This window comes from Neoarius graeffei, chromosome 23 (assembly GCF_027579695.1).
Source record: "Neoarius graeffei isolate fNeoGra1 chromosome 23, fNeoGra1.pri, whole genome shotgun sequence".
NCBI lineage: Eukaryota > Metazoa > Chordata > Actinopteri > Siluriformes > Ariidae > Neoarius > Neoarius graeffei.
The window spans coordinates 61,134,791-61,149,406 of record NC_083591.1 but is presented as its reverse complement, the minus strand read 5'-3'; positions in this window follow the sequence as shown (position 1 = coordinate 61,149,406).

Below are 14,616 nucleotides of genomic sequence, written 5' to 3'. Positions count from 1 at the left end.
CTGCCCGGGCCTTCCCATGCTGGTTCCATGGGGAGAGGTGAGAGGCATCTGCCTGTAAAGTCTGGGGGTCCTGGGAGGTCCCCTGGCCGAGCTATGGGCCTCCAAAGTCGGACTTGATATCTGGAATCCTGGGGCTGGCGTCCCCTGGCTGGGGGCTGCCCGGGCCTTCCTGTGCTGGTTCCCTGGGTGGAGGTCAGGGGCATCTGCCTGCCAAGTCTGGGGGTCCTGGGAGGTCCCCTGGCCGAGCTATGGGCCTCCAAAGTCGGACTCGATATCTGGAATCCTGGGGCTGGCGTCCCCTGGCTGGGGGCTGCCCGGGCCTTCCCGTGCTGGTTCCCTGGGTGGAGGTCAGGGGCATCTGCCTGCCAAGTCTGGGGGTCCTGGGAGGTCCCCTGGCCGAGCTATGGGCCTCCAATGTCGGACTTGATATCTGGAATCCTGGGGCTGGCGTCCCCTGGCTGGGGGCTGCCCGGGCCTTCCTGTGCTGGTTCCCTGGGTGGAGGTCAGGGGCATCTGCCTGCCAAGTCTGGGGGTCCTGGGAGGTCCCCTGGCCGAGCTATGGGCCTCCAAAGTCGGACTCGATATCTGGAATCCTGGGGCTGACGTCCCCTGGCTGGGGGCTGCCCGGGCCTTCCCGTGCTGGTTCCCTGGGGAGAGGTGAGAGGCATCTGCCTGTAAAGTCTGGGGGTCCAGGGAGGTCCCCTGGCCGAGCTATGGGCCTCCAAAGTCGGACTTGATATCTGGAATCCTGGGGCTGGCGTCCCCTGGCTGGGGGCTGCCCGGGCCTTCCTGTGCTGGTTCCCTGGGTGGAGGTCAGGGGCATCTGCCTGCCAAGTCTGGGGGTCCTGGGAGGTCCCCTGGCCGAGCTATGGGCCTCCAATGTCGGACTTGATATCTGGAATCCTGGGGCTGGCGTCCCCTGGCTGGGGGCTGCCCGGGCCTTCCTGTGCTGGTTCCCTGGGTGGAGGTCAGGGGCATCTGCCTGCCAAGTCTGGGGGTCCTGGGAGGTCCCCTGGCCGAGCTATGGGCCTCCAAAGTCGGACTCGATATCTGGAATCCTGGGGCTGACGTCCCCTGGCTGGGGGCTGCCCGGGCCTTCCCGTGCTGGTTCCCTGGGGAGAGGTGAGAGGCATCTGCCTGCCAAGTCTGGGGGTCCTGGGAGGTCCCCTGGCCGAGCTATGGGCCTCCAAAGTCGGACTTGATATCTGGAATCCTGGGGCTGGCGTCCCCTGGCTGGGGGCTGCCCGGGCCTTCCTGTGCTGGTTCCCTGGGTGGAGGTCAGGGGCATCTGCCTGCCAAGTCTGGGGGTCCTGGGAGGTCCCCTGGCCGAGCTATGGGCCTCCAAAGTCGGACTCGATATCTGGAATCCTGGGGCTGACGTCCCCTGGCTGGGGGCTGCCCGGGCCTTCCCATGCTGGTTCCCTGGGGAGAGGTGAGAGGCATCTGCCTGTAAAGTCTGGGGGTCCTGGGAGGTCCCCTGGCCGAGCTATGGGCCTCCAAAGTCGGACTTGATATCTGGAATCCTGGGGCTGGCGTCCCCTGGCTGGGGGCTGCCCGGGCCTTCCCATGCTGGTTCCCTGGGGAGAGGTGAGAGGCATCTGCCTGCAAAGTCTGGGGGTCCTGGGAGGTCCCCTGGCCGAGCTATGGGCCTCCAAAGTCGGACTTGATATCTGGAATCCTGGGGCTGGCGTCCCCTGGCTGGGGGCTGCCCGGGCCTTCCCGTGCTGGTTCCCTGGGTGGAGGTCAGGGGCATCTGCCTGCCAAGTCTGGGGGTCCTGGGAGGTCCCCTGGCCGAGCTAGGGGCCTCCAAAGTCGGACTCGATATCTGGAATCCTGGGGCTGGCGTCCCCTGGCTGGGGGCTGCCCGGGCCTTCCTGTGCTGGTTCCCTGGGGAGAGGTGAGAGGCATCTGCCTGCCAAGTCTGGGGCTCCTGGGAGCTCCCCTGGCCGAGCTATGGGCCTCCAAATTCGGGCTCGATATCTGGAATCCTGGGGCTAACGTCCCCTGGCTGGGGGCTGCCCCCCGTGCTGGTTCCCTGGGTGGAGGTCCCAGGCATCAGCCTGCCAAGCCTGGGGCTCCTCGGACCTACCCTGGCCGAGCTATGGGCCTCCAGGGGCGGGCTGCTCGGTTATACCATGGGCCAGTGCTACTGCTGAGGTTTACCATGGGCCAGCTCGACTGGCCAGCGGGGCTGAAGGTCCTTAATGCAGGGTGAGGAGGGCTTAAGTGTGGGTGCCCAGGACCGCCTGGTGCACTAGGCGTGGTGGACGGACCAGGGCGCCTCCAAAGTCGGGCTGCTCGGTTATACCATGGGCCAGTGCTACTGCTGAGGTTTACCATGGGCCAGCTCGACTGGCCAGCGGGGCTGAAGGTCCTTAATGCAGGGTGAGGAGGGCTTAAGTGTGGGTGCCCAGGACCGCCTGGTGCACTAGGCATGGTGGACGGACCAGGGCGCCTCCAAAGTCGGGCTGCTCGGTTATACCATGGGCCAGTGCTACTGCTGAGGTTTACCATGGGCCAGCTCGACTGGCCAGCGGGGCTGAAGGTCCTTAATGCACGGTGAGGAGGGCTTAAGAGTGGGTGCCCAGGACCGCCTGGTGCGCCAGGTTAGGGTTAGCTGCCCGGGACTTCCAGGGGAGCCTGCCCCAGCCCTAAGTGGAGCTCCCCCGCCCTGGGAGTAGGGTTAGCTGCCCGGGACTTCCAGGGGAGGCTGCCCCAGCCCTAAGTGGAGCTCCCCAGCCCTGGGAGTAGGGTTAGCTGCCCGGGACTTCCAGGGGAGCCTGCCCCAGCCCTAAGTGGAGCTCCCCAGCCCTGGGAGTAGGGTTAGCTGCCCGGGACTTCCAGGGGAGCCTGCCCCAGCCCTAAGTGGAGCTCCCCCGCCCTGGGAGTAGGGTTAGCTGCCCGGGACTTCCAGGGGAGCCTGCCCCAGCCCTAAGTGGAGCTCCCCAGCCCTGGGAGTAGGGTTAGCTGCCCGGGACTTCCAGGGGAGCCTGCCCCAGCCCTAAGTGGAGCTCCCCAGCCCTGGGAGTAGGGTTAGCTGCCCGGGACTTCCAGGGGAGCCTGCCCCAGCCCTAAGTGGAGCTCCCCAGCCCTGGGAGTAGGGTTAGCTGCCCGGGACTTCCAGGGGAGCCTGCCCCAGCCCTAAGTGGAGCTCCCCAGCCCTGGGAGTAGGGTTAGCTGCCCGGGACTTCCAGGGGAGCCTGCCCCAGCCCTAAGTGGAGCTCCCCCGCCCTGGGAGTAGGGTTAGCTGCCCGGGACTTCCAGGGGAGCCTGCCCCAGCCCTAAGTGGAGCTCCCCAGCCCTGGGAGTAGGGTTAGCTGCCCGGGACTTCCAGGGGAGCCTGCCCCAGCCCTAAGTGGAGCTCCCCATCCCTGGGAGTAGGGTTAGCTGCCCGGGACTTCCAGGGGAGCCTGCCCCAGCCCTAAGTGGAGCTCCCCAGCCCTGGGAGTAGGGTTAGCTGCCCGGGACTTCCAGGGGAGCCTGCCCCAGCCCTAAGTGGAGCTCCCCAGCCCTGGGAGTAGGGTTAGCTGCCCGGGACTTCCAGGGGAGCCTGCCCCAGCCCTAAGTGGAGCTCCCCAGCCCTGGGAGTAGGGTTAGCTGCCCGGGACTTCCAGGGGAGCCTGCCCCAGCCCTAAGTGGAGCTCCCCAGCCCTGGGAGTAGGGTTAGCTGCCCGGGACTTCCAGGGGAGCCTGCCCCAGCCCTAAGTGGAGCTCCCCCGCCCTGGGAGTATGGTTACCTGCCTGGGACTTCCAGGGGAGGCTGCCCCAGCCCCGAGTGGAGCTCCCCCAGCCTGGGACTTCCAGGGAGGCTGCCCCAGCCCCGAGTGGAGCTCCCCCAGCCTGGGACTTCCAGGGGAGGCTGCCCCAGCCCCGAGTGGAGCTCCCCCAGCCTGGGACTTCCAGGGAGGCTGCCCCAGCCCCGAGTGGAGCTCCCCCAGCCTGGGACTTCCAGGGGAGGCTGCCCCAGCCCTAAATGGAGCTCCCCAGCCCTGGGAGTAGGGTTAGCTGCCCGGGACTTCCATGGGAGGCTGCCCCAGCCCCGAGTGCTGCTCCCCCAGCCTGGGACTTCCAGGGGAGGCTGCCCCAGCCCCGAGTGGAGCTCCCCCAGCCTGGGACTTCCAGGGGAGGCTGCCCCAGCCCCGAGTGGAGCTCCCCCAGCCTGGGACTTCCAGGGGAGGCTGGCCCAGGGCTCCAGCGGTCTTCCCCAGCCCATCAGAGTCACTTTTGGGGCAATTTCCCAAAAAGTGGTCCCAGTCCAAAAACCAAGTCCCTGGGGCCTGGCCCAGGGCTCCAGGGGCCTTCCCCAGCCCATCAGGGTCACTTTCTGGGCAAGTTCCAAAAATCAAGTCTGGGTTCCAAAAATCAAGTCCCTGGGGCCTGGCCCAGGGCTCCAGGGGCCTTCCCCAGCCCATCAGAGTCACTTTCTGGGCAAGTTCCAAGAATCAAGTCTGGGTTCCAAAAATCAAGTCCCTGGGGCTCCAGGGGCCTTCCCCAGCCCCTCAGAGTCACTTTTGGGGCAAGTTCCAAAAATCAAGTCTGGGTTCCAAAAGTCAAGTCCCTGGGGCCTGGCCCAGGGCTCCAGGGGCCTTCCCCGGCCCATCAGAGTCACTTTCTGGGCAAATTCCAAAAATCGAGTCTGGATTCCAAGAATCGAGTCCCTGGGGAAAAAGGCAATTCTGGGTTCCAGAAGTCATGTCTCCTGTCCCAGCCTACCCCCTAGAGTCCAACAGACCCAGATCCTAGCCGATTATGCTAAGCTAGCCAAATTCCCAGGACTAGATTCTTGGATTCCAACTTGCCATTACGGATGAACGGTTGCAATCCGTTGTGACCGCTCACATCGGTTTGCGTCCAAATCTGCAGTCCCGTCAATGGGGAGCGTTCCACAAATCGAGTCCATTCGCCTAACCCTAACCCTAACCCTAACCCTAACCCATCCCCAAATCCTGGACTTGTGATTGGGCATGGGACACAAGCTCGGGTTTGATCACCCTGTGGCTGGCCGCCTTTGATGAGGGTGTCTGGTGTTGAAAGGCCGAAACACCCCATGATTCAAAGGAACACCACTGATGATGTGTCCTAAAATTGACGGAGATACAATCCCCACGCCACGCTTAACATCAAAGGAGAATGGAAGGATAGTCCAAATACACGTTGGGGTGCTTGCCTGGCATCTGTGGGGCATCGGGGATGGGGCTTGGGAAGGACAGTGCACAACACGGCCTTGGCCTAGGCCAGGACGTGGATCTTTGTGGAACCCTAACCCTAACCCTAACCCTAAACCCCTAACCCTAACCCTAACCCCAGCCCTGGGAGTAGGGTTAGCTGCCCGGGACTTCCAGGGGAGCCTGCCCCAGCCCTGAGTGGAGCTCCCCCGCCCTGGGAGTAGGGTTACCTGCCCGGGACTTCCAGGGAGGCTGCCCCAGCCCCGAGTGGAGCTCCCCCAGCCTGGGACTTCCAGGGAGGCTGCCCCAGCCCCGAGTGGAGCTCCCCCAGCCTGGGACTTCCAGGGGAGGCTGCCCCAGCCCCGAGTGGAGCTCCCCCAGCCTGGGACTTCCAGGGAGGCTGCCCCAGCCCCGAGTGGAGCTCCCCCAGCCTGGGACTTCCAGGGGAGGCTGCCCCAGCCCTAAGTGGAGCTCCCCAGCCCTGGGAGTAGGGTTAGCTGCCCGGGACTTCCAGGGGAGGCTGCCCCAGCCCCGAGTGCTGCTCCCCCAGCCTGGGACTTCCAGGGGAGGCTGCCCCAGCCCCGAGTGGAGCTCCCCCAGCCTGGGACTTCCAGGGGAGGCTGCCCCAGCCCCAAGTGGAGCTCCCCCAGCCTGGGACTTCCAGGGGAGGCTGGCCCAGGGCTCCAGCGGTCTTCCCCAGCCCATCAGAGTCACTTTTGGGGCAATTTCCCAAAAAGTGGTCCCAGTCCAAAAACCAAGTCCCTGGGGCCTGGCCCAGGGCTCCAGGGGCCTTCCCCAGCCCTTCAGGGTCACTTTCTGGGCAAGTTCCAAAAATCAAGTCTGGGTTCCAAAAATCAAGTCCCTGGGGCCTGGCCCAGGGCTCCAGGGGCCTTCCCCAGCCCATCAGAGTCACTTTCTGGGCAAGTTCCAAGAATCAAGTCTGGGTTCCAAAAATCAAGTCCCTGGGGCTCCAGGGGCCTTCCCCAGCCCATCAGAGTCACTTTTGGGGCAAGTTCCAAAAATCAAGTCTGGGTTCCAAAAGTCAAGTCCCTGGGGCCTGGCCCAGGGCTCCAGGGGCCTTCCCCGGCCCATCAGAGTCACTTTCTGGGCAAATTCCAAAAATCGAGTCTGGATTCCAAGAATCGAGTCCCTGGGGAAAAAGGCAATTCTGGGGTCCAGAAGTCATGTCTCCTCTCCCAGCCTACCCCCTAGAGGCCAACAGACCCAGATCCTAGCCGATTATGCTAAGCTAGCCAAATTCCCAGGACTAGATTCTTGGATTCCAACTTGCCATTACGGATGAACGGTTGCAATCCGTTGTGACCGCTCACATCGGTTTGCGTCCAAATCTGCAGTCCCGTCAATGGGGAGCGTTCCACAAATCGAGTCTATTCGCCTAACCCTAACCCTAACCCTTATTTACCCTATAACCTAACCCTAACCCTAACCCCAACCCTAATAAACCCCAACGGAGGGTTACATGGAGGGTCTCGCAATAATAATCCAAATACACATGGGAGCTCAATCCCAAACCCTAACCAAAAAAAACCCCTAAATCCTAATTTTAACCCCAAATCCTAATCATAACCCTAACCTTAACCTTAATCCCAACCCCAAATCCTAACCCTAACCCCAAATCCTAACCCCAACCATAACCCTAACCTTAACCCTAACCCCAACCACAAGGAACCCCAACGGGGTCTCGCAATAATAATTCAAATACACATGGTGGTACTTACCTGGCATCTGTGGGACATCGGGGATGGGACTCGGGAAGGACAGTGCACAACACGTCCCTGGCCTAGGCTAGGACGTGGATCTTTGTGGAAATCCTAACCCTAACCCTAACCCCAATAAACCCCAACTGGGGCTCGGGATAATAACCCAAATACACATGGGGGTACTTACCTGGCATCTGTGAGGCATCGGGGATGGGACTCGGGAAGGACAGTGCACAACATGGCCTTGGCCTAGGCTAGGACGTGGATCTTTGTGAAAATCCTAACCAGCCAGTGCCTCCCGGGTCCTGTCTGGATGTTAAGCGGTGCCAGCACGTATCCCCTGTCCATGTTTCTCCTGATGGGCATGTGAAATTGGCCGAGAAAATCACTGGTATGCCTAAAAGGTGAAAGAAAATTTAAAAGGAAAACAATAAACACTCAAAAAAGGAAAATAAAGGGAAAATGGTTATTACCTATGCATAAGAAAGTTCTGATTGGGGTTAAAAACCATAAATGTCCAGTGGAATTATTTAAATATTTGGTACAATTCTAAAGATTAACTGCAACCCATTCACTCCAATACAAAAAGAAAAAGGAAAAAACTGTAAGGGTACATATGGAAAATTGAAAATAGATTCGATAGAAAATTCCTAATGGCATTTAAGAAACATGTAAAAGTATTCAAATGTTTAAATTTAATAATTTTAGTTAGTTTTTATAACCAATTTTAGCCCATTCAAACTCAATGGAAAATGGAATTTACTTAGTCATTCTCTAACAAGGAAGGGGAGGGGCCTTCCTCAGAGTATAAATAGAACACAGGCTCAAACACAGGCACACATGCATCGATTCTCCTGCTATCCAGCGTTTATCTCCCAAAAGTCTATTTCTAGACTGAAGAAAGCTCTGTCCAGCGTTTATCTCCCAAAAGTCTATTTCTAGACTGAAGGAAGCTGTAATTTTTTTTGGTTTTGTTTTAAGCAAAATCCAGCATTTATCTTCCAAAAGTCTATTTCTAGACTGAAGGAAGCTATGGTTTTGTTTTTTTTTTTTGATTAAACAAAATCCAGCATTTATCTTCCAAAAGTCTATTTCTAGACTAAACAGAACACTACCTATTCAAAAGTTTTTTGTGGTCTTTCACTGACATCTTGTGGCCAAACCGTATAATTGCATCGAAATATTATCATGAAGATCTGTAAATTGATGTAAGTTTTTGCTGGTAATAATTTACAGACCCTTTCTTTAAAAACGGAATATTGGCCACCCAAATACATTTAAAACATACTGTTTGTTTATTTATTTATTTATTTATTTCTATTTTTGTCTCTAGCAAGCCAACGCCTGAAGAAGGTACATACTGTACCGAAATGTCAATCATGACCCTAACCTTAACCCTAATCCCAACCCCAAATCCTAACCCTATTCGACGTTTTGACATCAAAATGGTAAGTTAACTCATACTTTTTTGGATAATGTGTTAAGGATGTTAGGCTAGGCTAGGCTGAGCTAGGATAGGCTAAGCTAGGCTAGGCTAAACTAAGCCAGGCTAGGCTAGGATAGGCTAGGCTATGCTAAACTAGGCTAGGCTAAGCTAGGCTAGGCATGAAATATATGTTCAGATTTAAAAATTCAAAAAAAACATGTCTGTAATATAGGTACCAATAGACTCCAAATAACCTGACACGTGCTCCTAACAATGTCCACCAGGAAGTTTTTTGGTTGTGGGACTTACTGAAATTTTCGTCCCATTCATTCCTATGGCAAAACGGTTTGTCGCGAATAACTCCGGAATGGAAGGTCGTAGAGACTCGGGAGTGGGTGGCGTCCCACATAACTCGAGGTCTCTGAACACGCCAGAAGTGGTCCCGTGTCTCTACGACCTTCCGTTCCGGAGATATCGTCAAAATAAAATAAAATAACCCATTTTTTCGGCTCTGGCTCCGCCCCCGATGTCGCAGCGTAACGGGTTTGGTATCAGCGGATAGCCCTGGGCCAACTGAATCCAGGGAGGGGTCGCACATCACTCTAGGACCTTCCGGACGGACGCTAGAGCCAAAAAACCAAATGGTCTGATATCGTCTGGGCAGACATTTACCTTATTTACCCTATAACCCTAACCCTAACCCTAACCCTAAACCCCTAACCCTAACCTAACCCTAACCCTAACCCTAACTAGAGAAATGAAGGACAATAGACTCTTAAGGCGGAATTCGATTCCACAAATCAAGTCCAAAATTTAAAAAAGCTATTAAATAATAATCCTGCGGCATAGGTCGCTTTTGGAGATTGTGTCGAAGGTTATTACAAATTTTTTGACACCTGTGAAATAAATTTTCGATCTTCTTACGATTTTATAAAAACCCCTTAAGCCTAATTACGACTAATTATTGTTGCAATATACTACCCTGTCACCGGGCGGCCATTGTAAAGACTAGATTGTTGGGTTCGAGACTACTTTTTCGGAACTTGCTCCAATACGCTGGGACACACCCCTGGACCCTAGGCCACGCCCCCCAGACTCGATTTTTGGAATTGGGACTAGTTTTTTGGAACTTGCCCCAAACTTAATTCTGATAGGCTGGGACACGCCCCTGGACCCTAGGCCACGCCCCCCAGACTCGATTTTTGGAATTGGGACTAGTTTTTTGGAACTTGCCCCAAACTTAATTCTGATAGGCTGGGACACGCCCCTGGACCCTAGGCCACGCCCCCCAGACTCGATTTTTGGAATTGGGACCACTTTTTTGGAACTTGCTCCAAACTCAATTCTGATAGGCTGGGGCACCAACCCTGGCCCTAAGCCACACCCCCCCAGACTCGGTTTCTGGGTTCCAGACTACTTTTTTGGAACTTGCTCCAAACTCAATTCTGATGTGCTGACATGTGCCACCAGACCGTAAGACACTTCACCACACTCTTTTCTTTGGAAAACAGACAACTTCATCAGGAAAAACCCTTATATCTCGCTCCCTGAAAGACATTGGAGGAAACTTTCACCACAGGGTCGTACAGACTGGGCTCCTCTATCAAATGCCAGTGCTATTACACTAGGATTAGGGTTAATTCCAAAAATCAAGTCTCAATTCTCAAGTCTCAATTTTTCTGTTGGAACCGTTAAAACATTAAAAAAATTAAGATCATTAAGAACATCAGTAACCATAAGGAAAGCCTATTGACAGTATCCTATACCCGGAACGAGGCCTAACCTTTCAAAAATGTTAAAAAAAATCATGTCTCCAAAATAGGTACCAATAGACTACAAATGGGCTGAAACGTGCTCCTAACACCTTCCCCCTTGACGTTTTTTGGCAAGTGGGACTTGGGGAAATTTTCACTTCCGGCCTTCCATTGAAATGAATGGGTTAGGGTTTGTTTTTGAATAACTCTGAAACTAAAAGTCCTACGGCTTCGCGGATGCATCCACCATGATCGGGGACCCCAAGTTAGGGTGTGCGACGATTTTGAAGCCGCTGGGACATTCGGGTAATTTTTCACGAATATTTTTACACTTTTTTTCTGACCTTTCACCTTTGGGCGTATCTCGGTACAGGAAGGTGCTAGAGACTCGGTTCCAAGTCAGGCGTGCTCGGCGCCCTCGATTTAGTGGGGGCAGACTTGATTCCGAGTCAATAGCACCTTTTCCTGATTTTTAAGTGAATATTTCCAACTATTTTTATGAGGCCTTTGGCCGAGTGCGTTTTGGGCCGCTGCTCCGGACGTGAAAGTGCTAGAGACTCGGCTCCAAGTCAGGCACACTCAGCGCCCTCGATTTAAGGGGGGAGACCTGATTCCAAGTCAATAGCACCTTTTCCTAATTTTTTTGTGAATATTTTCAACCATTTTTATGAGGCCTTTTGCCGAGTGCGTTTTGGGCCACTGTTCCGGACAGGAAGGTCGTATGGATGTCAGTCAAGTATCCCCCGTTTTGTCTCGCTTAGTGCTATCTACTGATACCACATTTGTTACGATTTGACCGCGTTTTAGGTGTGAGACGGTAGGCCACGCCCCTGCAGTTCGGCCCCCAAAAAACGTGGGAGGAAAGTTTCACCACAGGTTCGTACAGCCCAGCCTACTGTACCAAAATCCAGCTGTGCGAGACCCTAGCCCGACAAGGCAGGCCGTGATTGGACAAAATCATAAATTCCAACAGGCAATGTCTAAGCAATGGAGGCCTCAACTCAAGTCCAATGTCCTGACCTATTTTTTATTGTTTGTGAAATAAGTGTGTGGGGGATGGGCAGTAGCAGCAGAGAGCTTCTTCAAAGAAGTGTGTGGGGTATGGGCAGTAGCAGCAGAGAGCTTCTTCTAAGAGCTTTTCTTTGACTTTGACAAGGCCCCGGACTGGATTTTTGGACTTCAGACTACTTTTTTGGAACTTGGTCCAAACTGAATTCTGATAGGCTGGGACACACCTCTGGACCCTAGGCCACGCCCCCCAGACTCGATTTTTGGAATTGGGACTAGTTTTTTGGAACTTGCCCCAAACTCAATTCTGATAGGCTGGGACACACCCCTGGACCCTAGGCCACGTCCCCCAGACTCGATTTATGGATCTGAGTCTACTTTTCTGGAAATCGCTCAAAACTTAATTCCGATATGCTGGGACGTGCCCCCGGACCCCAGGCCACTCCCCCAAAGTGTTTTTTGGGAAACCGGAACAGAGTTCCAAAAAACTAATCCGAGTTCCAAAAATCAAGTCCGACCGTCTTGCACCTTAAACGGGGTCGAATCGTAACAAATGTGGTATCAGTAGATAGCCCTAAGCGAGACGAAACGGGGGATACTTGCCTGACGTCCGTACGACCTTCCTGTCCGGAACAGCGGCCCAAAACGCACTCGGAAAAAGGCCTCATAAAAATAGTTGGAAATATTCACAAAAAATCAGGAAAAGGTGCTATTGACCTGGAATCAAGTCTACCCCCCCTAAATCGAGGGCGCTGAGCGCGCCTGACTTGGAACCGAGTCTCTAGCACCTTCCTGTCCCGAGATACACCCAAAGGTGAAAGGTCAGAAAAAAAGTGTAAAAATATTCGTGAAAAATTACCCGAATGTCCGTGCGGCTTCAAAATCGTCACACACCCTAACTCGGGGTCCCCGATCGTGGCCGAGGCGTCCGCTGAACCTAGGCCCAAAAAAATTGACCGTTTTTGGAGGGAAAATGAAATTCCAACCGGCAAGTCTAAGCAATGGGGTTGGGTTAGGACTCGTTCCGGAAATCAAGTCCAAAGTCCTAACCGAGTGATTTCCAGAGTCATTTCACCCACTTGAAAGTCAGAAAAGTCATTTCTGATGGGCTATTGTGTTTCAGCATCCCATATAAGCCCTGGGAGTTGGGGAAAAAAAATAAAAAATTTTGGAAGATTTTAGGCCCACGGTGTCGAGTAAGGGTATTAGGCCTTTGACGTAGTGGCTGGCAACGAGGCCAATTTTTTTTTTTCAAAAATCCATTAAATATGGTTACCCTGAGCCCCACACATCCTTTTTTGTACACATACAACTTTCAGCCTGCAAAAGGGCTCGCTCTGAAGTGAAGGAGTTACAATTAGGGTTAGCCGGTTAGGCAAATAGACTTGATTTCCGGAACGAGTCCTAACCTAACTCATTGCTGAGACATTGCCAGTTGGAATTTCATTTTCCCTCCAAAAATGGTCAATTTTTTTCGGCCTAGGTTTCGCGGACGCCTCGGCCACGATCGGGGACCCCGAGTTAGGGTGTGCGAAGATTTTGAAGCCACGGGGACATTCAGGTAATTTTTCACGAATATTTTTACACTTTTTTTCTGACCTTTCACCTTTGGGCGTATCTCGGGACAGGAAGGTGCTAGAGACTCGGTTCCGAGTCAGGCGCGCTCAGCGCCCTCGATTTAGGGGGGGTAGACTTGATTCCGGGTCAATAGCACCTTTTCCTGATTTTTTTGTGAATATTTCCAACTATTTTTATGAGGCCTTTGGCCGAGTGCGTTTTGGGCCGCTGTTCCGGACAGGAAGGTCGTACGGACGTCAGACGAGTACCCCCCGTTTCGTCTCGTTTCGGGCTATCTACCTTTAGGGGCGCGAGACCCTAGCCCGAAAAGGCGGGCCGTGATTGGACAAAATCTAAATTCCAACAGGTAATGTCTAAGCAATGGAGGCCACAACTCAAGTCCAATCTCCTAACCCAAGTGTGTGGGGGATGGGCAGTAGCAGCTGAGAGCTTCTTCTAAGAGCTTTTCTTTGACTGTGACAAGGCCCCGAACTGGATTTTTGGAATTCAGACTCGATTTTTGGAATTGAGACTTGATTTTTGGAATTGAGGCTTGATTTTTGGAATTGAGGCTTGATTTTTGGAATTGAGGCTTGATTTTTGATATTTTTGATATCTGGGGCAAATTACGGTTGGGACTTGATATCTGGAACTTGATATCTGGAATGCAGACTTAATACCTTGAACCCATTAGGTTTCACACTTGATATCTGGAATTCAGACTTGATATCTGGAACAAATTAGGGTTGGGACTTGATATCTGGAACTGGACACCAAAAAAGCATTTTATTGCAATTCAATAACTTTAATGCACTTCCATATCTTTAATAAAGCCACAATTTAATGCACTTCCATATCTTTAATAAAGCCACACCCCCCAGACTCGATTTTTGGAATTGGGACTAGTTTTTTGGAACTTGCTCCAAACTCAATTCTGATAGGCTGGGGCACCAACCCTGGCCCTAAGGCACACCCCACCCGACTCGGTTTCTGGGTTCCAGACTACTTTTTTGGAACTTGCTCCAAACTCAATTCTGATGTGCTTACATGTGCCACCAGACCATAAGACACTTCACCACACTCTTTTCTTTGGAAAACAGACAACTTCATCAGGAAAAACCCTTATATCTCGCTCCCTGAAAGACATTGGAGGAAACTTTCAACACAGGGTCGTACAGACTGGACTCCTCTATCAAATTCCAGTGCTATTACACTAGGATTAGGGTTAATTCCAAAAATCTAGTCTCAATTCCAAAAATCTAGTCTCAATTCCAAAAATCGAGTCTCAATTCCAAAAATCAAGTCTCAAACTCCTAACCCTAATCCTAACCGAGACTTGATTTTTGGAATTGAGACTTGATTTTTGGAATTGAGACTTGATTTTTAGAATTGAGACTTGATTTTTGGAATTGAGACTCGATTTTTGGAATTGAGGCTTGATTTTTGTTATTTTTGATCTCTGGGGCAAATTAGGGTTGTTACTTGATGTCTGGAACTTGATATCTGGAATTCAGACTTAATATCTTGAACCCATTAGGTTTCACACTTGATATCTGGAATTCAGACTTGATATCTGGAGCAAATTAGGGTTGGGACTTGATATATGGAACCTGGACAACAAAAAAACATTTTATTGCAATTCAAAAACTTTAATGCACTTCCATGTCTTTAATAAAGCCACAATTTAATGCACTTCCATATCTTTAATGAAGCCACACCCTCCAGATTGGATTTTTGGACTTCAGACTACTTTTTTGGAACTTGCTCCAAACTCAATTCTGATAGGCTGGGGCACCAACCCTGGCCCTAAGCCACAGCCCACCCGACTCGGTTTCTGGGTTCCAGACTACTTTTTTGGAACTTGCTCCAAACTCAATTCTGATGTGCTGACATGTGCCACCAGACCATAAGACACTTCACCACACTCTTTTCTTTGGAAAACAGACAACTTCATCAGGAAAAACCCTTATATCTCGCTCCCTGAA